We start from the raw sequence: 22,319 nt of genomic DNA, 5'->3' as shown, positions 1-22,319 counted from the left end.
GTCCAGATTCGGCCCACGGGCCTTGTGTTTGACACAGGTGATCTAAAACATATAGAACGCCAGGGGCTTACTCAGCCAACCAGGCTCCACCTATAAGTAAATTATCCTTTTTGGGTGGAATTTTTAAAAGATGTGTTATGGCTATTGCAATGACCCGACTATTCATCTCCCCCTCATTTCTTTACAGTCATCAGCTCAGGACAGTATTGTATTTTCAGTAATGATGTGGGAAAGGCTGAATGCTTTTACAGGCCAGCAGCAGGACACGTTAGTGTAAGAGAAGCTGCAATTCCCCAGACCCCGTATCTCTGCACATTGTGGAATGTGTGCACAGCAGAGCACATTTCCTGTTCAACTGTCAGATTTCCTGAAATCCCTGCTCTCAACCCCAGGGCTCTCCAAAAGGCAGGATCCTTTTTTTTTCTCTTTCCTCCTCTCTCTCCCTCTCACATGCTAGGAGATTTTCCTTCCTGTCTGCTTCCAACTGGAGAAGAGGCTCAATGGATGCAATTCAAACCTCTCCAGCCTAGCCATTGTCTGGATACACTCAAGCTGAGATCCATGTGATTATTCTTTTCCTTCTTTGCCGAGTTAGCCGAGCCATCCTGCGCCTTTGTGCCGATTTCCCCGTGTAACATGGAATAATGGCTTTTAATCCGGGACGGAATCTTGGAATGGGAATTGGTGCTGAGCACATCGTGGTAAGTTCTCAGGCTAGGCGTGGTTTGCAATGCATTGTCTAACTTTGAATCTTAGTTTGGACCACGGCTAAAGCTCCGTAGTAATGGGGAAAGAGCATCCGAAGGGGCCGACCGTCCCAGGGAATTCCAGAGAAGGTCCCTGATTTAAAGGAGCTGATCAAACATACCATAGAACCTTCTACTTTCTATATGTAAGATCAAAGTAGATGTAAACGTTACGTCTTTAGGCTTTAGGGATCTGTCCCTGGAAATTCCAGAGGTCTCCGATTTAAAGGAGTTAATCAAACATACCACAAATCCTTCTTTTTTCTATATGCAAGACCTTAGATTGTAAGCTCCTTGAGGGTAGGGACTGATGTGAATGTACAATGTATATGTAAAGCGCTGTGTAAATTGATGGTGCTATATAAGTAACTGAAATAAATAATAAATAAATATGCAAGATCAAAGCAGATGTAAACTCTACATTTTCAGGCTTTAGGGATCTGTCCCTGGAAATTCCGGAGAAGGTCCCTGATTTTCAAGAGCTGATCAAACATACTGTAGAACCTCTTTCTAGATGTATGATTGAAGTAGATGTAAACTCTATGTCTTAAGGCTTTAGGGATCTGTCCCTGGAAATTCCAGAGGTCTCCGATTTAAAGGAGTTAATCAAACATACTGTAAAAAACCCTCTTCTTTCTATATGCAAGATCAAAGCAGATGTAAACTCTACATTTTCAGGCTTTAGGGATCTGTCCCTGGAAATTCCAGAGAAGGTCCCTGATTTTCAGGAGCTGATCAAACATACTGTAGAACCTCTTTCTAGATGTATGATTGAAGTAGATGTAAACTCTATGTCTTTAGGCTTTAGGGATCTGTCCCTGGAAATTCCAGAGGTCTCATATTTAAAGGAGTTAATCAAACATACCGTAAAAAACCTTCTTTCTATATGCAAGATCAAAGCAGATGTAAACTCTACATTTTCAGGCTTTAGGGATCTGTCCCTGGAAATTCCGGAGAAGGTCCCTGATTTTCAGGAGCTGATCAAACATACTGTAGAACCTCTTTCTAGATGTATGATTGAAGTAGATGTAAACTCTATGTCTTTAGGCTTTAGGGATCTGTCCCTGGAAATTCCAGAGGTCTCAGATTTGGGAGTTAATCAAACATACTGTAAAAAACCTTCTTCTTTCTATATGCAAGATCAAAGCAGATGTAAACTCTACGTTTTTCAGGCTTTAGGGATCTGTCCCTGGAAATTCCAGAGAAGGTCCCTGATTTTCAGGAGCTGATCAAACATACTGTAGAACCTTTCTCTTTCTAGATGTATGATTGAAGTAGATGTAAACTTTACGTCTTAAGGCTTTAGGGATCTGTCCCTGGAAATTTCCGGAGAAGGTCCACGATTCAAAGGGGTTGATCAAACATACCATATACTTTCCTTCTTCTATATGTAAGATCAAAGTAAATGTAAATTTTACATCTTCAGACTTTAGCGATCTGTCCCTTAGAATTCCAGAGAAGGTCCCCGACTTTCAGTAGCTTATTAAACATACCGTAGAAGCTTTCTCTTTCTACATGTATGACCTAAGTAGATATAAACCACAACTGGTGAGATTAAGGGCCGGTTCACACAGCGGGCGATGCGAGGCGACACGACTCGCCTCGCCTCGCTCCCGCAAGTCGCCCCCGTTCTGTACAATGGAACCGTTCTGAGAGGAGCGACTCGAGTCGCTCCGACTCAGAAAAAAGGTTCCTGTACTACTTCTGGGCGACTTCGGGGGCGACTTGCATTGACTTCTATACAGAAGTCATCTGCAAGTCGCCGCAGGTCGCGGCGAGGCAAGTCGGAGACGCCTCGCCGCGCCTGCAGAGTGAACCGGCCCTTAGTTTGCCAGACTGTTTGAATGTACGTATGGAAATCGTTTGTCAGAACATTCTTTCTTGGGGGTTATTTACTAAAACCGAATAGTGCAAAACTGGATGCAGCTCTGCATAGAAGCCAATCAGCTTCCAGGTTTTATTGCCAAAGCTTAATTGAACAAGCTGAAGTTATAAGCTGATTGGCTACCATGCACACCTGCACTGGGTTCTGTGTGCTCCAGCTTTAGTAAATCAACCCCAGTACTGAGTCAACTAGCTCCATTCCAAAGCCCTCAAAATGGCATGCTGTTTGAATGAATTAAACAGGTGTTATTACAATATGTCCAATCCTTCCTGAATGGGAATCACATTTGTGGTTATAATTTTGTTCTTTCAAGAAACATTTTCCATCATTTGAATTTTATTATCGCTATGGTTCATAATGAATGTCTATTAGAAAATAGAAATTTCAGAGATTTTTGACCAAATTTCTACCGAAATGGCCAGCTTAAGGCCCCTTTCACACTGAGGCACTTTTCGGGCGCTTTCACCGGAAAAAAAAAAGTGCCTGAGAAGCTCACGAAAACCTATTTTCATTAAAATCAATGGATGCTTTCACACTGGGGCAGTGCGCTGGCAGGGTGGTGAAAAAACACCGCTCTCCATTGAAATGAATGGAAAGAGCTTCAAAAGCTCCTGAAAAGCTCTTCAAAAGTGCTCAGTGTTTTAAGCCCCTTTCACACTGGGGCGGCGGGTGCGTCAGCCTTAAAGCGCCGCTATTTTTAGCGGCGCTTTACCATTAATTTCGCTGTGCTATTGGGCCGCTAGCGGGGCACTTTTACCCCCGCTAGTGGCCAAGAAAGGGTTAAAACCACCCGCAAAGCACTGCTGCAGCAGGGCAGCTTAAAGTGGTTGTAAACTCATTTTCCTGACAGGCTCCATGGCAGCATACGTGTGGGTTAGCCCCGCCTCCATAATTACCCAATAGGACCTCTACTCCCATAAATCTTTGCTCCAGGCTGCTATCCGTGTTCCTTTTTTGTCCTCCTCCATAGGACAGGTGTTTCCTATCTGAAGAGATCTTCACTACGATCAAGTTGGCCGACTATCAAGCTTTTGTTCCTCCGATAGGCCCTGTCTGTTAAGCATGGGTATGGAGTGTATGGCAGAGTAGCGCTGAAGACTTTGTTTATCCGAAGATAAGTGCGCACGGCTTTTTACCTGCTATGTAAGGTGGCCATTATCTGCCCGGTGGATCGGTGGTGTGTGCTTGAACCTGTTCGGCCAGACGATCGTTGGTGGAGTGGTGAGCTGTAAAAATTCAGTTTTTCATGGCAGCAGTGTTTATGTGTTTTCTTTTCTACCTGTGTCTTTTCATATGCCAGCTGGTTCTTGTGTATAGGCGCTGACGCTTCCGCGTTCCAGCAGCCTTTCTCCCCCTGTTTCCGGGTCCAGCGCTGCGTTCTGCGCATGCGCGGACCCAAATCCAAAGCGAGGCTTGGTTCCCGCGCATGCGCGCGGGCATCTCGCGTCTGACGCCGCTGATGACGTCATGGGCGCCATATTTAAAACACAGTGAGAGATGTCAGAATTTGGGAATGATTGCAGGAGATTCAGCGACTTCCCGGGGCTATTCTCTGGTTGGTGTAAGGTAGGTTATGATCTGCTCTGATGTATTATTGCTCCTGTGTTTTTGTATGGCTGCTTATGAGGGTCTATTGTTGTTACAGTCAGCGTTCTTAGTCATGGATGCCTCACTGCCTACTAGTGACCTGCCCGCTTGTAACAGGTATGTGCATGGCTGGATTGCTGTGTATTTGTGGAGTATTCCTTAGCATTTGATACCAGCCTGGTCTGTATCTCTCTCTTTTCTTGTGTATTTCCTTATAGCCCTTCTAGGTCTGAACCGCATTACAGTGCGCATAGTCGCAGTGGATCGTTAAAATCGCACCACCGTAAATCATCGTCAAAGTCTGGTTACCGTAGGTCTTCCAGATCTGAACAACGCAGTGGTCACTCGCATTCAAGCAGAGGACCAGATAATTCATGTTGGGGCTGTAAGATGCCCATCCCATCAGACAAATCGCTTTGTGATCATTGCTTCTCTAAAGTCGCAGATGAAAGAGATGGTGCGGATAAACGCTTGGAATCTATGGTGAGAAGAGTGGTAAAGGAATCCCTGCAGCAGAGGGAAGCTCATCACGCTATGGAATCCCCCTCAGACCCATTATGTCCTTCAGGAGGTGAAGGGCTCTTACAAGAGACTGGGGAATCTTCTCAACCAAGCCACCACTCTGTGCTCTTGTCTGACAGCGAATCGGATCCAGAGGATCCAGGAGTAGGATTTGATTATGCTTTAGTACCTGCTCTTGTCAAGGCAGTGAAAGAAGCTTTAAAATGGGAAGAACCCACTACTTCTCCCCAAACAAAGAAAGTTTTTCAAACAACTCAAAAAGGAACGGCAACATTTTCCTTTCCTATCTGAATTGGGAGAAATCATTACTGAAGAGTGGAGCAAGATTGATAGGAAGAGCTCCATGCAATCAAAGGTGTCTAAATTGTACCCCTTTAAGGAGGATGATGTGAAGCACCTTGAATCAGCTCCTCTGGTAGACGCAGCACTTATGCGTTTAGTCAAATACGTGACTCTCCCTTTGGAAGACACAGTATCTTTCAAAGATCCGTTAGAGAGAAGAATTGACTCAGATCTGAAAAGAATTTATCTAACTTCAGGGATGGCTTGTAAACCAACTTTGGCTTTAGCCGCAGTCTCAAAGGCTATTGAAACATGGGCCGACAATGTTGAAGAGTTCTTGAGAGGTATCTCAGTGAATACGGCTAAAGACTCTCCCATTCAGGAGATCAGAATGGCATCAGCCTTTTTGGGGGAGGCATCTATTGACATTACCCGCCTTCTGTCTCGGGCTATGTTGGCAGCAGTCTCGGCACGCCGTGCTTTGTGGCTCCGTCCCTGGTTGGCGGATCCAACATCTAAGCAGGCATGGTGTCGTATACCATTTGAGGGAACCTCCTTGTTTGGTAATAAACTAGATAGCGCCATATCCCGGGCCACAGGTGGGAGGTCTGGGTTCCTCCCTCAAGACAGACGCCTTCAAAACCAAAAACGTATTTTTCCAAGAAGGCAGACCTCGGATCGTGCTAGAGAAGCGCGCAGTTATAGACCCGGCAGGGAGTTCTCTAGATCTTGGAGGTCCAGACAATCCTCCCTTAAGAAAACCTCAAAGGGGGCTTCCGCAGGTAATCAAGATTCTACCAAATCTTTTGAATTTGGGCGGCCTCAATTCAAGATTATTGGACCGTCATGACGGTTTCCTCGGGTCACAAGTGGACTTTCATCAACACTCCGAGATTAAGGTTCATTCCCACAACAATTCCAGGCTCAGAGGAAAAAGAAACAGGTCCTATTGACCTACGTAAGTTGTTTGCTGGATCAAGGCGCAGCCGTGCCCGTGCCAGAAGACGAACGTGGCGAAGGCATGTATTCCCCTCTGTTTATGGTTCAGAAAAGAAATGGCGCATGGAGGCCGGTGATAGATTTGACCTTCCTCAATTTCCTCATTCGCAAGGAAAAGTTCAAATGGAGTCTCTTCTTACAATCCAACAGTCGGTGCAGCTAGGGGATTGGTTAATCTCAATCGACTTGAAGGACGCATACTTTCACGTGCCAGTAGCAAGGGATTTCCAGCAATTTCTCCATTTCGCAGTTGGCAATCAACACCTCCAGTTTACCTGTCTCCCATTCGGGTTGACAACATCTCCTCGGGTCTTCTCCAAGGTACTCCTAGCGATAGTAGCTCTTTTACGAGTCAAAGGGGTTCGTCTCCATCATTATCTGGACGATTTGCTCTTATTATCTCAGGACAGAGATCAAATTCTGGTTCACAAGAGTTTAGTCATCTCCACTCTACAGACGTTTGGTTGGCTCCTGAACCTAGAGAAGAGCCATCTGGTTCCAACTCAAGTGATCGTGTTTCTAGGGGCTCAGTTTGACACATTAAAAGGCACTATCTCTCTGCCAGAGGAAAAAATCTATGTTATCCGGGACAGGATTCACAAGGCTTGGGAATCATCTCATCTTTCGGCTCTTCAATGCTTGAAAGTGATCGGCCCAATGACGGCCACCATCCCTATGGTGAAGTGGGCCCAGTGGCACACTCGTCCCTTCCAGAAAGGGTTTCTGCAACAGTGGGACTCGTCCAATCAATCACAGCGCATACTCCTTACACCAGCGATGAGGATGTCTCTCCTCTAGTGGCTTCAAGGGAAGAATCTACGCAACCATCATTCGATAATCCCCATTTCCTGGGTGATAATAACCTCAGATGCCAGCAACAAAGGTTGGGGCGCTCATTGCCTTACGGAAGTAGCTCAAGGAAGGTGGTCGTTCCCGGCGCTGTGTGTAGTCTCCAACATCCTGGAGTTGAGAGCAGCCTTTCAAGCACTAATAGCATTTCGCCATCTGGTGGCAGGGTCTTCAGTAATGCTGAGACTGGACAACACAACTGCGGTGGCCTATATAAAGAAACAAGGAGGGACTCGCAGTTGGTCTCTACTACGAGAAGTAGAACCGATAATGAACTGGGCTCAGAAGAATGTGGTCAACATTTCTGCTGTATACATCCCGGGGGTCCAGAATGTTCAAGCAGATTTTCTGTCAAGGGTCAAAATAGACAACAACGAGTGGTCCCTTCACAGGGATGTCTTCGAGTGGCTTCTGACTCTGGGAGTATCTCCAGAGGTCGATCTGTTCGCTTCGCCGTACAATCGCAAGATGCACAGATACTACTCGAGGTTCAGGGATCCTCAGGCGTTCGGGATAGATGCTCTCACGGATTGTTGGAAGTTCCAGAGAGCCTACGCCTTCCCTCCAGTTCCTGTAATCCTACAGTTCCTTCGGAGGCTCAGAGGGGAGAAGGTGGAAATCATTGCGATAATACCATTCTGGCCCAACAGGCCTTGGTTTCCTCTGCTGTTGCTCCTCAGCTATCAGGACCCAGTTCCCCTGCCTCTCAGGCCAGATCTACTGTCTCAAGGCACACTGTTACACCCATACCCATCCTGTCTACACCTCAGGGCATGGTTCTTGAGAGGGGAAGGCTAGAAGCTCTAGGTTTCCCAGAAGAAGCGATTCCAACCCTTCTTAGTGCTAGATGGAAGAGTACCAATAAAGTGTACGAACGTATATGGGCCAGGTTTATGGGCCACATGTCTTCTAGATCAAATTCATATAATTCTCCGGCAGTTCAAGATATCTTGTCTTTCCTTCAGTCAGGGTTAGACTTGTCTCTGGCAATAGTTCTCTTAGAGTACAAGTTTCAGCCATTTCAGCCTTTACAGGAGTCTCGTGGGCGAATCATACATTAATACAACAATTCTTTAAAGGAGCCATCAGGCTTAGGCCTCAAAAGAGGCCCAGGTTTCCCAAATGGGACCTTCCGTTAGTATTGGACTTTCTTTCTGATCTTGGGAAAGGTTTGGATGCTCCCCTGTCTTTAGGAGATCTCACTATCAAGACGGTTTTTCTGGTAGCAATAACTTCAGCCAAAAGAGTGTCGGAAATTAGGAATCTTGGGTCAGTTGAACCATTTCTATCTTTCTTTCCGGACAGAGTGGTCCTGATCCCTATGCTTGGATCAAATCCAAAAGTCACATCAGTATTTCTCGAAAATCAGGAGATCGTGCTACCTACGTTTAGAATGTCAGACAACCAAGAGATTCATCCCCTGGATGTTGGTCGCACCTTGAAACAATATCTGGACGCTACAGCCTCGTTCAGACGAACAGACTTTCTTTTTGTCCTTCTTCATGGCAAAAATAAAGGGATGCGAGCATCAGTAAGATCGATCTCATCTTGGGTGGTCCAAACGATTAAAAGGGCATACAAGGCAAAGGGCATGGTTCCTCCTGAGGCAGTGACAGCTCATTCAACTCGGGGCATCTCGATCCCTTGGGCAGCAGTTCGACATGTCGCACCAGAAGTTATCTGTAGAGCAGCTTCCTGGTCTTCAATTAATACCTTTGTTTCCCATTATTGTGTAGAGCCAGCTGCGCTTTCTTCTGTTAATTTTGGTTTACAAGTATTGTCAGTGGACAATGAAAAATAAAATTCTAGTTTCTTTGCTCAACATTTTTAGCCCACCCGGGTGTGTTTGGCGAGTTATTTCCCACACGTATGCTGCCATGGAGCCTGTCAGGAAAAAGGAAAATTTATATCAAATACTTACCGTAATTTTCCTTTCCTGATGGGCTCCATGGCAGCAGGAGTTCCCTCCCAAATGTTGGAGTAGGCTAGTTACGGAACACGGATAGCAGCCTGGAGCAAAGATTTATGGGAGTAGAGGTCCTATTGGGTAATTATGGAGGCGGGGCTAACCCACACGTATGCTGCCATGGAGCCCATCAGGAAAGGAAAATTACGGTAAGTATTTGATATAAATTTTCCTTTTTTTTTACTTTTACCTACAGGAAAGCCTATAATAAGGCTTACCTGTAGGTAAAAAAAAAAATATCTCCTAAACCTGTACGGTTTAGGAGATATTCCCCTCGGTATGCGCCGCTGACTGCAGTGGCGCATGCGCACAAGGGGATTCGCGGCCTGAAAATCCGGCAGTGGCCGACCGGCCGGAATGAAATCTCCCGCGCGCATGCGCGGGAGTGACGATATCGCGGCTCCGGCCACTCACAGCGCCGGAGCCGCGATACCCGGAAGAAACGCAGAGGGAGCATGTCAGCTCCCTCGGCGTGTATTGGGCCAGATGACGGGGCCTCGTTCTAAGGTAAGTATTTCATAATGAGCTAGTATGCGGTGCATACTAGCTCATTATGCCTTTTGCTTTGCAGGTGTTAAAAAAAAAAAAAATAGCGGGTTTACTACCGCTTTAAGGCCCCTTTCACACTGGGGCGGGCGGGCGCCGGCGGGAAAGTGGTGCTATATTTAGCGCCGCTTTAATGTCGTTTTAGCAGCGCTGTTCGGCTGCTTGCGGGGCGGTTTAAAGGGCTTATAAAGGGTTAAAACCGCCCGCAAAGCGCCGCTGCATCGGCGCTTTGCCGGTGGGTTTGCAGCGCTGCCCCAGTGTTTTCAATGGGAAGGGGCACTTTAGGAGCGGTGAATACACCGCTCCTATAGCGCTGCAAAGATGTGGCTTGCAGGACTTTTTTGACTGTCCTGCAAGCGCACCGCTCCAGTGTGGAAGCCCTTGGGGCTGTCACATTGGACTGAATTGAGCGTCTTTCAGGGCACTTTGTAGGCGCTATTTTTAGCACTATAGCGCCTGCAAAACGCCTCAGTGTGAAAGTAGCCTAAAGGTTTGAGTATCATAAACAATTCACATGTGTTATTTTATTATAATTTTCCCCTTTTTTCACCCTTTTCTTATTCCTGCTGATGAGCATCAGCTGCACATGGTTGCTCTGGCCTGGTTTCTGATAGTGACAACTCTGATCAATTTACATAGTAGGTGAGGTTGAAGAAAAGACACAAGTCCATCAAGTCCAACCTATGTGTGTGATTATATGCCGGTGTAGTGTGCTTGTAGACTTCTCCAGGGGCACATGAGACTGGGTGACAAATCCAGAGCACAGTTGTCACTCTATAACAGGAAGTGAGCCCCGCTAAAAATAGCAGATCGCCAACATTACCAGTAAAAACAATTTAAAAAAAATAGAAGTCCCTAAATCTTTTCCCTAGTTTGTAGACGCGATTACTTTTGCGCAAACCAATCAATATACGCCTATTGCGTTTTTTCTGTTTTTTTTTAACCAAAAATATGTAGAAGAATACATATTGGCCTAAACTGATGAATACATTTTTTTTTGGATATGTATTAGAGCAGAAAGTAAAAAAAAAAAAAATTACTTTTTTTTCAAAATTGTCGCTCTTTTTTTGTGTATAGCACAAAACATAAAAACCTGCAGAGGTAATCAAATACCGCCAACAGAAAGCTCTATTTATGGGGGAAAAAATGGAAATCACTATTGTTTGGGTACAGCGTCGTACAACCGCGCAATTGTCAGTTAAAGCGACACAGTGCCGTATTGCAAAAAATGGCCTGGTTCCGGGGCTGAAGTGGTTAAAGTAAACCCTAACAATGGTATTTTGTTTACCGCCAGAGCAATGCGCATCATAAAAAATGCTATTCTTTATATAAAAGTTTAATGTTAACATTATTTTTTTAATAAAATATCTGGTTTCACCTCTTTTCATTCTTCATTTGCATTTCAGTGCTGCTGATCTCCTGTAGCCTTTTTGCAACCACTTTTGAGTTAATTTACTAAAACTGCAGAGTGGGAAATCTGTTTCAGCTGTGTGTAGTAGCCAATCAGCTTCTAACTTCAGCTTGCTAAACTCAGGTCCCCCACAGTACACAGAACATGGAAATACAATCATTATAGTAAATATAAACTGCCAAATACCCTTTCTCATCAGCAGTATATAGCAGTCTTGTGCCTTCTATCAGTGTCTGGATAAAGCTTGTAGGAGGAGTTTTCATTTTCCTCTGACTGTCCTTTGAGGCTGCATGACCCCTGACCCTCTGTCTGGACAGTACTGATTGGCCCTGTGCTGATCACATGCACCCTCCCAGAAAATATAAAAAAAAAAAAAAAAACTCTAGCAATATACACCAAACTGAGCATGTGCAGAGTGCCTCCAGGCTCGGCACTATCAGGAGATGGATTGGGGACAGTGGAAGAAGGTGAGGATCAGAGAGGACAGGAATAAACAGCTCTTTTACACAATGCAGAGGATTAACCCCTTAGGTTCCACAGTGAGTATAACAAGCATGCCTTATTGCATATACAGACTGATTTTACTGTTGTGAGTTTAGTAACACTTTAAGCTTTGACAATAAAACGTGAAAGCCGATTGGTTTCTATGTAGAGCTGCACCAGATTTTGCACACTGCAGTTTTATTAAATCAACCCCTTGGTGCCTACATGCTCCTGGGATGGATGCATGACATTTCTCAGGAGGGTTTCATAAATATTAGAGCCCATTTAGATCTCGGAGTGTGTATAAAAGTAAATCTTTTGTAGCATTATGTAGTGGAAGCATTATGCAGGGTGTCAACGGGCGTTTCCTTTGCACATTGATGTGTTTTTGACCCCCGCGTTGACACACAGTTCTTTTTTAATTTGGAATTTGGGGTGAATGGGGTTAGCACCCACTGACCAAAGTTTATTATTACCTGTTGCCAATTCATCAAAACGCATGCGACCTGCGCTGCTATTGACTTCTATGGGCGCGTATGGGTTTATATGCTTTGTGGCTATTGAGATATACATTTGAGTCAAGCTTTTCTGTAAGGAGTTCGGCTTTAAAGTATATATTTGTACAGTTCGGCCCAAGCATAAGCATTGGCTGTTTGCCCCATTCAGGGAACACCCGAATTTGCAGGGCATTCAGCGGGTGTGCGCCCCGCGGAACACCCTGCAATGCACTTCATGCTGCACAGTGCATTCTGCAGTAAAAGCTGGTTGTTAAGGATCGGGAAGCCGGCCGTGGTGTCCCTAGCAACCGATGAGTCATCAACTATTATTGGGCTTCCCCGCTGACAGCTGCATAAAAGAAAAAAAATTGCTGGGGGGGTCAGAACACAACAGATCAGTGGTGGAGATTGCTAAACTAACCTAGCATGGTTAGTACAGCAGCTTTGACCGGAGCTGACAGTTTTTTTCCTTCATCCCCAAGAAGAAAATAGTGAATAGTGTGTACCAGGCTTTAGGTGGAGGTGAGGTAGGCTTACCTGAATAAGTGAGTTTTCAAGGATGGTCTGAAGGTGGACAGGGTAAAAGCTGCCTGGACATACTGGGGTAGAGAGTTCCAAAAGGTTGGGAGAAGTTCTGGAAAAGTCCCGGAGAAGAGCGTGAAAGGCGTGAAAGGCGGTAACAAGGGAGCTAGAGAGCAAGATATCTTGGTGAAGGGAAAAGGCACTTGGGAGATGTAGTTCTGGGGATGTACTTATAGTATTAAACACTGAGCTCCGAGCATGTATATATATATATATATATATATATATATATATATATATATATATATATATATATATATGGGATTTTGTGAAATGAATAGTATGTAGAGATTCTTTGAATGTCCTTGAATGCATCTTTGTTTTTTAATACAGACCATGTTGATGATAATAGTTCTACTGTGTTTCCCTGAAAATAAGGCCTACCCTGAAAATAAGACCTACTGTAATTTTACACAGGAGGCCTGCAATACTGCAATATAAGCCCTACCCTGAAAGTAAGCCCTAGTTTAAAGTGCTTTTAAAATCCTATAATCCACTCTATTACAGTATTATATAATGTATAATGTGTGTGTTTCGGTAATATTATTGTGCCAAATACCTTTGTTACAGTGCTGCTCAGCCCCTCCCTCTGCAGTGCTTGGAGTGGGCAAGAGAGCTCTGGCGGGTCATGGAAGCTCCCAGCGGCGCTGTAACAAAGGTATTTTGCACAATAATATAACAGAAACACACACATTTCACATTATATAATACTGTAATAGAGTGGATTATAGGATTTTATTATAACTCATAATGCTAATGACTTCTGAGCTGACTGGCAGGGAGGGAGAGGGGGAGAGAAGACAGAGGGATCAGGAACTGGCAAATACACATTACACGATAAGACCTACCCCAAAAATAAGCCCTACTGTGTCTTTTGTTGCCAAAATTAATATAAGACCCATGTTTATTTTCAGGGAAAGATGGTACTAGCCATATGCAATGCCTTTTGAGTAGTATATACTACTGTATATTTATTTAAAGGGGCGCTTCACCCAAAATTGATATTTCACTCATAAGTGGAGTATATACGCTTCCGTCCGCCTCTTTTTATTCTGTATTCTACCATACCATACAGACAAGAGATCTTCCCACCATTACCCCCAGCTCTGTTACTGCATCACTCCTAGCACAGTGGTGTAGTGGTTAGCACTCTCACCTAGCAGTAAGAAGGTCACTGGTTCAAATCCCAACCATGACACTACCTGCCTGGAGTTTGCATGTTCTCCCTGTGCCTGCGTGGGTTTCCTCCGGGTACTCCGGTTTCCTCCCACAATCCAAAGACATGCTGGTAGGTTAATTGGCTTCTGTCAAAAATTGGCCCTTGTATATGAATGGGAACCTTGGATTGTGGGCTCCTTGAGGGTAGGGACCGATGTGAGTGTGCAGTGTACAGGGATAAGACAATTGTAGACGCTCACTCAAGATGGACTGGTGTCTTTATTCAACCTTACTAACCATGAAACTCCTGCTGCTACAACATAATTATTCTTTCATCTTCCTTTGGACTCCTTATCATATATCTAAATTACAATAGTGACTTTTGAGCTGTCATTGCCAAACTCTAGTTGCTGGTCATGTCGATCCTCCGACTTCATTATGCAGATGCAGGGTTCTGATTTCAAGTTTATTTCTGATCTCTGAAAGGATTGATGTCAGGAGATTAGGAGGACAGCCAGGCATTTTCAGAAGGAGAGGTCAGCAATGGCCACCAACTTATTGTTCTTGTAATGCCGCATACACACGACCCGACTTTCCGACAGACTAGGTCCGATGGGATCAGTCCGATCGTGTCTGGCCTAGTCCGACTGTTTTTTTTAAAGAAAATCCAACGGACCTAGAAATAGAACATGTTTCAAATCTATCCGACGGACTAAAAATCGGGAAAACTGTTTGTCTGTGTGCTGGTCCAACGGACCAAATACGACGCAAGGGAAGCTATTGGCTACTGGCTATTGAACTTCCTTGTTTAGTCCCGTTTACGTCAACTCGTAACTAGTTAGTTCGGAAAGTCCGTCGGACCTCCGCCGAAAGTCCGTCGTAAAGACCGGTCGTGTGTACGCGGCATATTAGTTCACTCCAGCCAAAAATAAACAATGGGGGTTATTTACAAAAGGAAAATCCACTTTGCACTGCAAGTGCACTTGGAAGTGCAGTCGCTCTAAATCTAAGGGGTAGATCTGAAATAAGTGAAAGCTCTGCTGATTTTATCATCCAATCATGTGTAAACTAAAATGCTGATTTTTATTTTCCTTGCATGTCCCCCTCGGATCTACAGCGACTTTACTTCCAAGTGCACTTGCAGTGCAAAGTGGATTTTCCTTTAGTAAATAACCCTCATTGCGCTGTTACCTGCAGAGAGACTCTCGTTTTAATTCTAGCAATCATCTTCCACCCAGCATCCTTTGCTGTCCTCAATGAAGCAGGTTCTGCACCACAGGGTCCTGTGACAAGAGGTTACAGTGCCGCCCAATGCACTATAAACAGGCTGCCTAGACTGGTGTTAGCAGTATAAATGGATACAGAATGGACATTTACATTTGTTATCTGCAGATGCTCTTTATATTGTGCTGGAGAAATGATCTTTTATCAATGAGTTTTGCTTCCTGTTTGCTGCTGACACAGTAGACCCGCGTCCACTTGTGAAATGAAAGGCCGCTAATGGTAGTAAATAGCATTGATGGCTTTTACAAAGTGTCCTGGGAGATTGAAGATAGATATCCGTAAAACATGTCTATTCACATAAGCAGAGTAAAGTACTTTGTAAACCTCTTCCCCTTCACAGAGAGGTTACACGGCATCTGGTAGAAGACACAGGGGACTGAGAGGGGGCATCCAGAGCTCAGAGCACTGGGGGGGTCCTATACTGAACCCACAGCACTGAGGGGGTCTCACACGGAGCTCAGAGCACTGGGGGTCCCTTAACTTACAGCACTGGGGGTCCCACATGAGGTTAGAACAATGTAGTGGGGGGCCTGGGGAGGAATCCTACACTGAACCCAGAGCACTGGGGGTCCCACATTGAGCTCAGAGCATTGTTGGGGGGGGGGGGGATCTCACACTGAGCTCAGCTGGGAGGGGGGTCTCACATTGATGTCAGAGCACTGGGGGGGTCTCACACTGACGTCAGAGCACTGGGAGGTCCCACACTTAACTTATAGCACTGGGGGTCCCACAATGAGTTTATAACAATGTAGTGGGGGGCCTGGGGAGGAAGCCTACACTGAATCCAGAGTCCCACATTGAGCTCAGAGCTCTGTTGGGGGGGGGGTCTCACACTGAGCTCAGCGGGGGGGGGTCTCACATTGATGTCAGGGCACTGGGGGGTCTCACACTGACGTCAGAGCACAGGGAGGTCTCACACTTAACTTATAGCACTGGGGGTCCCACAATGAGTTTAGAACAATGTAGTGGGGGGCCTGGGGAGGAAGCCTACACTGAATCCAGAGTCCCACATTGAGCTCAGAGCTCTGTTGGGGGGGGGTCTCACACTGAGCTCAGCGGGGGGGGGGGTCTCACATTGATGTCAGAGCACGGGGGGGGGGGTCTCACACTGAGGTCAGAGCAGTGAGTGGTCCCACACTTAACTCACAGCACTGGGGGTTCCACAGTGAGTTCAGAGCACTGTGAGGGAGTCCTACACTGAACCAAGAACACTGGGGTGGGGGTCTTACGAAAAGTGAAAGGAAATAATGGTTACTGCAGATTCATACTTACCTAGGTGGATGCTGCATCTGTCCCCCGGTGCCTCTTTACTGAGAACCGATCGATCGTACACCGCTGATGGCTCGAGTTTTCTCACCTCCCCGAGTGGAGAGCTGCTGCCTGTCAATCAGCAGCTCTCCTGCTCTGATCCCCCATGCTCATTGGAGCGTTGAGTTGTGGAGGGGAAGGGGAGCGGTCGTCTCAGCCTCTCAGCAGCTCACCGAGAGGCTGAGAGGGCTATCATTCCAGGCACCTTTAAGTCCTGATGCAAGAAGTGAGCTGGCTTTTGGGAGGAGATAACATAATGCATTGATGGGTGGATGTCAGTCTGGAGCAGGGGGTGTTCCTAGGCAGGCTGTGTTTGCATGAATGTAACACCTACATGTGATGCTGAGCCTCCATGAATGTGCAGCAAGTGATTGGAGAAGATCAGCAGAACAGGAGCTCATGCATCTAAATTAAACAACAAAATTGTAATACATTGCAGCATACCAGTCCTTAGATGTGGAGGCTGCATTAGTTTATAGTACATTGTCTGCAAGTACAGGAAAATACCTGTTCATCCTGCCAGAAATGCAGTGTCCTTGTCACTTCCTATACACTGAATCAAAATCTCAATGTTATCAGCTAACCTAGCTATCAACGGTGAATCACAGAACACTTCCCCTGTATGTAATGGTGATGGAGAGGGGGAGGTATTCGTAGTCCATCAAAGGAGTAGCCTAGAGCAGTGGTCTCCAAACTGTGGCCCAGGGGCCAGATGCTGCCCTCTCCTTGGGGCACTATTCCTCCCACTGACATTAACAATGGGGCACTATTCCTCCCACTGACATTAACAATGGGGCTCTATTCCTCCCACTGACATTAGCAATGGGGCACTATTCCTCCCACTGACATTAAAAATGGGGAACTATTTCTCCCACTGACATTAACAATGGGGCACTATTCCTCCCAATGACACCAACGATGGGACACTATTCCTCCCACTGACACCAATGATGAGGCACTATTCCTCCCACTGACACCAATGATGGGGCACTATTCCTCCCACTAACAGCAATGATGGGACACTATTCCTCCCACTGACACCAATGATGGGGCACTATTCCTCCCACTGACACCAACGATGGGACACTATTCCTCCCACTGACACCAACGAGGGGACACTATTCCTCCCACTGACACTAACGATGGGACACTATTCCTCCCACTGACACCAATGATGGGGCACTATTCCTCCCACTGACACCAACGATGGAGCACTATTCCTCCCACTGACACCAATGATGGGGCACTATTCCTCCCAATGACACTAACGATGGGACACTATTCCTCCCAATGACACAAATGATGGGACACTATTCCTCCCACTAACACCAACGATGGGACACTATTCCTCCCAATGACACCAACGATGGGACACTATTCCTCCCACTGACACCAATGATGGGACACTATTCCTCCCAATGACACCAACGATGGGAAACTATTCCTCCCAATGACACTAACGATGGGACACTATTCCTCCCAATGACACTAATGATGGGACACTATTCCTCCCAATGACACTAATGATGGGACACTATTCCTCCCAATGACACCACTGATGGGACACTATTCCTCCCAATGACACCAACGATGGGACACTATTCCTCCCAATGACACTAATGATGGGACACTATTCCTCCCAATGACACTAATGATGGGGCACTAATGGCCCCTCTAAATTCGGAAAAATAACAAACTGGCCCTTTGTTAAGAGAGTCTAGAGACCCCCGGCTTAGGAAAGGAAGTGTGTTACTGCCAGGACCAGCAAGTAAAAATATTGCAGGGGAACAAAGAAAACGAATGCAGCCACCGCATCCAAGGACTGGTAAGCTGCAATATACTATATTTTTGTTCTTGAGTTTAGATACACTTTGATTCTTTTCTTTGCAGGCTGGGCTTTTTCTAAATATGTTGACAACACAGAGAGTCGCTTTAAAACTAGGTCAAATGAAATGTCCGCACTTGTTATGAAATGGCATATACCCATAATCCTCGGGTACAGTTCTCCTATATGCATTCAATGTAAAATCACATGCTAACACTGCCCTGCTGTTTGTATCACCATCCCCCCTGCTATGGTATATCTATCATATGCCATCACGTGATATCACACACCGTCATGCTACAACAGTCTCTGCATTCTCCTAGATCCGTGTGATTTTGCTCCGTCTTGTATTATCTGTGGATGTTCCTGGAAAACACATAGGGGTTGATCTTCTAACTTCAGCTTCTTCAATTAAACTTTGACAAAAAATAAACCCTGGAAGCTGATTGGTTTCTATGCAGAGTTACGCCAGATTTTGCACGCTCCAATTAAAGTAAATTAACCCCATAGTGAACTGTATTAAAGTGGAACACCGAGGCATTTAAGCAACCACGACTCACAAAGCTCCCTCTTCACCGGTATTGTTCTTGTAAAGTAGGGTGACCAGATGTCCCCGGTTTCAGGGGACAGTCCCCGGATTGAGGACACTGTCCCTGGACCAAGTCTGTCCCCGGTTTTGTCCACGAATTTGATTTCAACAGGAGCTGGGGCAATTTTCAAAGACAGTCAGCGCAGAATAAAACAAAAAAAAATCTGAATTACACACCCTACACGCTCCTACTAGCTTAGGGGGTGTATTTTTTCCATTATCTGTGTCCCTTTCTGATGATGATGTGCTGGTCGGAGCGGATGGACTATTTCTTCAGTTTCCGGCACATGCCCATTCAGCTCTGCTCACATGTTCTTCTGCCTTCTGCCTGAGTCATCTTCCTCCGCTCCCCACCCAGTAGTAGCCGGGGCCCGGAGAGTGAGACCTGAGGGGCTGTGAGGCCGGTGGCGGAGGCGACGGGCAGAGAGAGGCAGCTGAGCTCAGCTGATGATGTCCAGCAGCAGGAATAGAGGGGAAGCAGATCCAATTGTGGGGCTGCCAGTGCCTTCAAGGCTTCAACAAAGACTTTACCAAATCATTGTTTCATTTAAAGCCCCATGGGATAGAAATAGGTGGCCTTACCAGGCCATAATTTCATAAAAGTCCCTAAATTCTTTCCTCCAATTAATTATTGAATAGGGATGGAAGTATGTGTGTTTGCTCTATTTGTTTTATGTTCAGACAGAACCCCTGCTATGCATTGACCTGCTGTTTATCCTTATGAGGCTAATTGTTTTATTATTTTTATTTACTAATCCTTAATTGATAATATTTTGTTACCATTATAAGAGGTACTTTCTTTGGTCTTATGGTGTTGATGGTGGTGCATTGTCGGGCGCAATGCCGGTCTTTGGACTTCCTTCCCCTCGGGAGCTGTGACGCATCAGGTGCCCCTTCTCGGGAGGGGTGGATGTGTCTCCACAGCGCGTCAGCGTCACGCTCTCCTAGTCAGGCATGCACGTCCCCCTGGACGCCGGTGTGCCCGTTCGGGTGATTTCCCACACTCGCACACGTTGAGGGCGGGGTTTGCGCCGATTAGTCCGGGCGCTATTGCACCCATTCAGCTGTGTCTTTCCTTCCCCCCTTGTGTGCGGCATTAAGTTGGTGGGCGGTCTTTGTGGGGACGCCTATAAGCAGGGCCAATTTTAAGGCAGGACAAAAGGGGCAGCTGCCCTGGGCCCTGTCATTGTTGTGGGGCCCAAAACAGCTGCCTCATACTTGCCAACTATCCTGGTTTAAATTCCCTCACCCCTTGAGGTTTTAGTCCTGTGCTGTGTCCCGATATCTCAGTGTGAAGTGCTGCTACTAATGCTGCCCAGCTCTGCCATATTGTTGTGTACAGATGACTCACCTGCAGACCCTGTGTTTACATGTAAATTACCGGCATTCATATGCAAATAGAGGCGGCCGGCGGCATTCATATGTATATCATGCCCCCCTGAGGTCATATCCACAGTAATCTCTAGCAATCAATCAAAAAGCAGAAATCATGTGCTGTAACCTCTAGCAACTAACCAGTGAGCTGTAATGTGTTCTGTAACCTCTAGAAACCAGTCAGTGAGCGGTAATGATACACTGCAACCTCTGGCAACCAATCGCAATAGCTGTTTGATCTGATTCAGTAATCTGGTTTCGAGTCTAGCTGCTATTTATTGTATGTCTCAGAGCAGGTGGAGAGCGAAACTTCTTGGGGAGGGGGCCCCCAAGAAAAGTTTTGCCCAGGGTCCAATCAATATTAAAGATGGCCCTGCCTATAAGGTCGTCATTTCGGCTGTGCTGGCTCTCGAGGCTCCAAACACACTGAACGCTTTTTAAGCTGGATGATGACATCTCTTTCTTTTCAGGATCATTTATTTTACTAGGTGCTGTTTACCGTTTCAAACTTTCCCCTCCCCCACTTCTCTTTTTCACTCCCTCACACTGGTACTTATGATGCTATAGTGGTGCTTGGTCTTTCTTTTCCAATATCAGCAATCCTTTTTGCCCTCATTCTTGGGGATCTCACTCATGTTTGCATTCTCTCTTTTCTCCAAAAATTATAATTTTATTTTTTTCCCCACAATCAATACACACTGTTTCCTGTTTACACAATCACTTCAGTTCATTTTTTGGTGACACTTTTTGTTTCACATTGCCGCTCAATTTTTCACTTTACATGCAGATTTGCCTCGTTAGTTCGTGCCGGCCTGATGACGCCTTGTGGGTTGCCTCGGCTGACTTGTCCGCCTCGGCTCCCGGGGATGGTGCCTCCAAATGGCTGGCGGCGGCTGACATCTAGCTACTGCCATTTTTAACCATTTTACGTAAGAATGTACTCTGGGAGGGGTTTCTTTCTTATCACCCCACCTTTACCGTAAGTCTATCAATAACAGACCATTTCTATACCATTTTCATTTTTAGAGAAGACACGCGCTTGCTCCTGATGAGTGGTACCTCAGCCACGAAACGCGTAGAGATACCAACTGTCGTGTTTATTCTCAACTATGTCTAATTCTCCATATATTTTGTCAACATTTCTCCCAATTGGATATCCGAGCCATTTGTCAGGCAAGCACTACCTTATATTTATGGTTGTATATCAACATGAATTTGGTGTACGGTGGAAAATTTTCTTGTGTTCGTACTACTATGTATAGTTGTTTCATTATTTTTACTTTATTGTACCAAATATATTCTTATATGGAATTGATAATATTGGATGTATACTGTATTTACATTGATTAACTTTATGAACCAATTAATATATTTTCCCAATTGCTCACCAAATGTTATCTCATTGCACTCACGCACTTCATGTAAAGTCCCACTTTTGTTGCTCTTCTCAATATATCACAGGTGTGCTTTGGGGGTGTCTGTGAATAGACTACATTGCACTGTGTCTGTCTCTCTGGCATAATGGATGGTATCAGAACTCACCGGCAGCGGGGGCCACTTATTGGTCAGAAGTTAACAAAATCAGCACCCAGCAGCCATGTTATGTGACACACTGTGACAGAGCCAGCCAGAGCCATGATAGAGCGCCCCCTGCCTGTGATTTATCATAATGCTGATGATCTGAACCAGTTTCCGATCGCCTGATACTTAGCAGATTTACTGCTACAGGGAAGTCGCACTGCGCAGGATCACATATATACGTGATCCTGCATTTCTGGGTATCAGAGCCAATCAGCGGATCCGGCGGACTCGCCTAGTGGTCTGCCTATGTAAACAAGGCAGTTTGCCATTCTGTCAGTGAGGAAGACATTGATCCTGTGTTGCTGCAAAGCAGGTACAGGGATCCATGTCTTCCCTTAGTAAATGCACCTCCCCCACAGTGAGAAAACACTTGTTAGGCACACATTTAACCCATTGATTGCCCTAGATGTTATCCCCTTCCCAGTCAGTGTCATTAGTACAGTGACAGTGCATATTTTTAGCACTGATCACTGTATTAGTGTCACTGGTTCCCACAAAGTGTCAAAAGTGTCACTAATGTTGCGTACACACGAGCAGAATTTCTGACAGAAAAAGTATTTTCATCGGATATTCCGTTTGTGTGTGGGCCTCGTCTGACTTTTTTTTTCAAAAATCCTAAAGGACCTAGAAATAGAACATGTTTTAAATATTTCCAAAGGAACCAATTCCTATCGGGAAAACCGCTCGTCTGTATGTTGTTCTGACGGACCAAAAACGACGCATGCTCTGAAGAAAATACGAGACGGCAGCTATTGGCTACTGGCTATTGAATTTGCTTTTTCTAGTCCCATTATACATGTTGTACGTCACCGCGTTCTACAATTTCAGCGGAACTCCGTCGGAAA

General features: G+C 45.6%; 1 protein-coding gene across 5 annotated transcripts in view; it reads left to right on the top strand.

Moving 5' to 3' along the window:
• Positions 1-428: 428 nt before the first annotated feature.
• ASAP1 (ArfGAP with SH3 domain, ankyrin repeat and PH domain 1) overlaps positions 429-22,319 on the top strand; it is a 436,411-nt gene continuing 414,520 nt past the window's right edge. For 3 of the 5 annotated variants that reach the window (XM_077493348.1, XM_077493351.1, XM_077493350.1), the window contains exon 1: positions 430-701. The gene's annotated coding sequence lies outside the window, so the exon portion shown is untranslated. Of the gene's footprint in view, positions 702-22,319 lie in introns of all 5 variants that reach the window. The other 2 variants (XM_077493352.1, XM_077493347.1) reach the window with 2 other exon arrangements.

The sequence above is a fragment of the Lithobates pipiens genome, unplaced genomic scaffold, assembly GCF_037356315.1.
Source record: "Lithobates pipiens isolate NorthernLeopardFrog02 unplaced genomic scaffold, aLitPip1_a1.2 Scaffold_19, whole genome shotgun sequence".
Lineage (NCBI taxonomy): Eukaryota > Metazoa > Chordata > Amphibia > Anura > Ranidae > Lithobates > Lithobates pipiens.
Note: the sequence above shows the minus strand (reverse complement) of the source record. Positions and strands in the feature narration are given on the sequence as shown.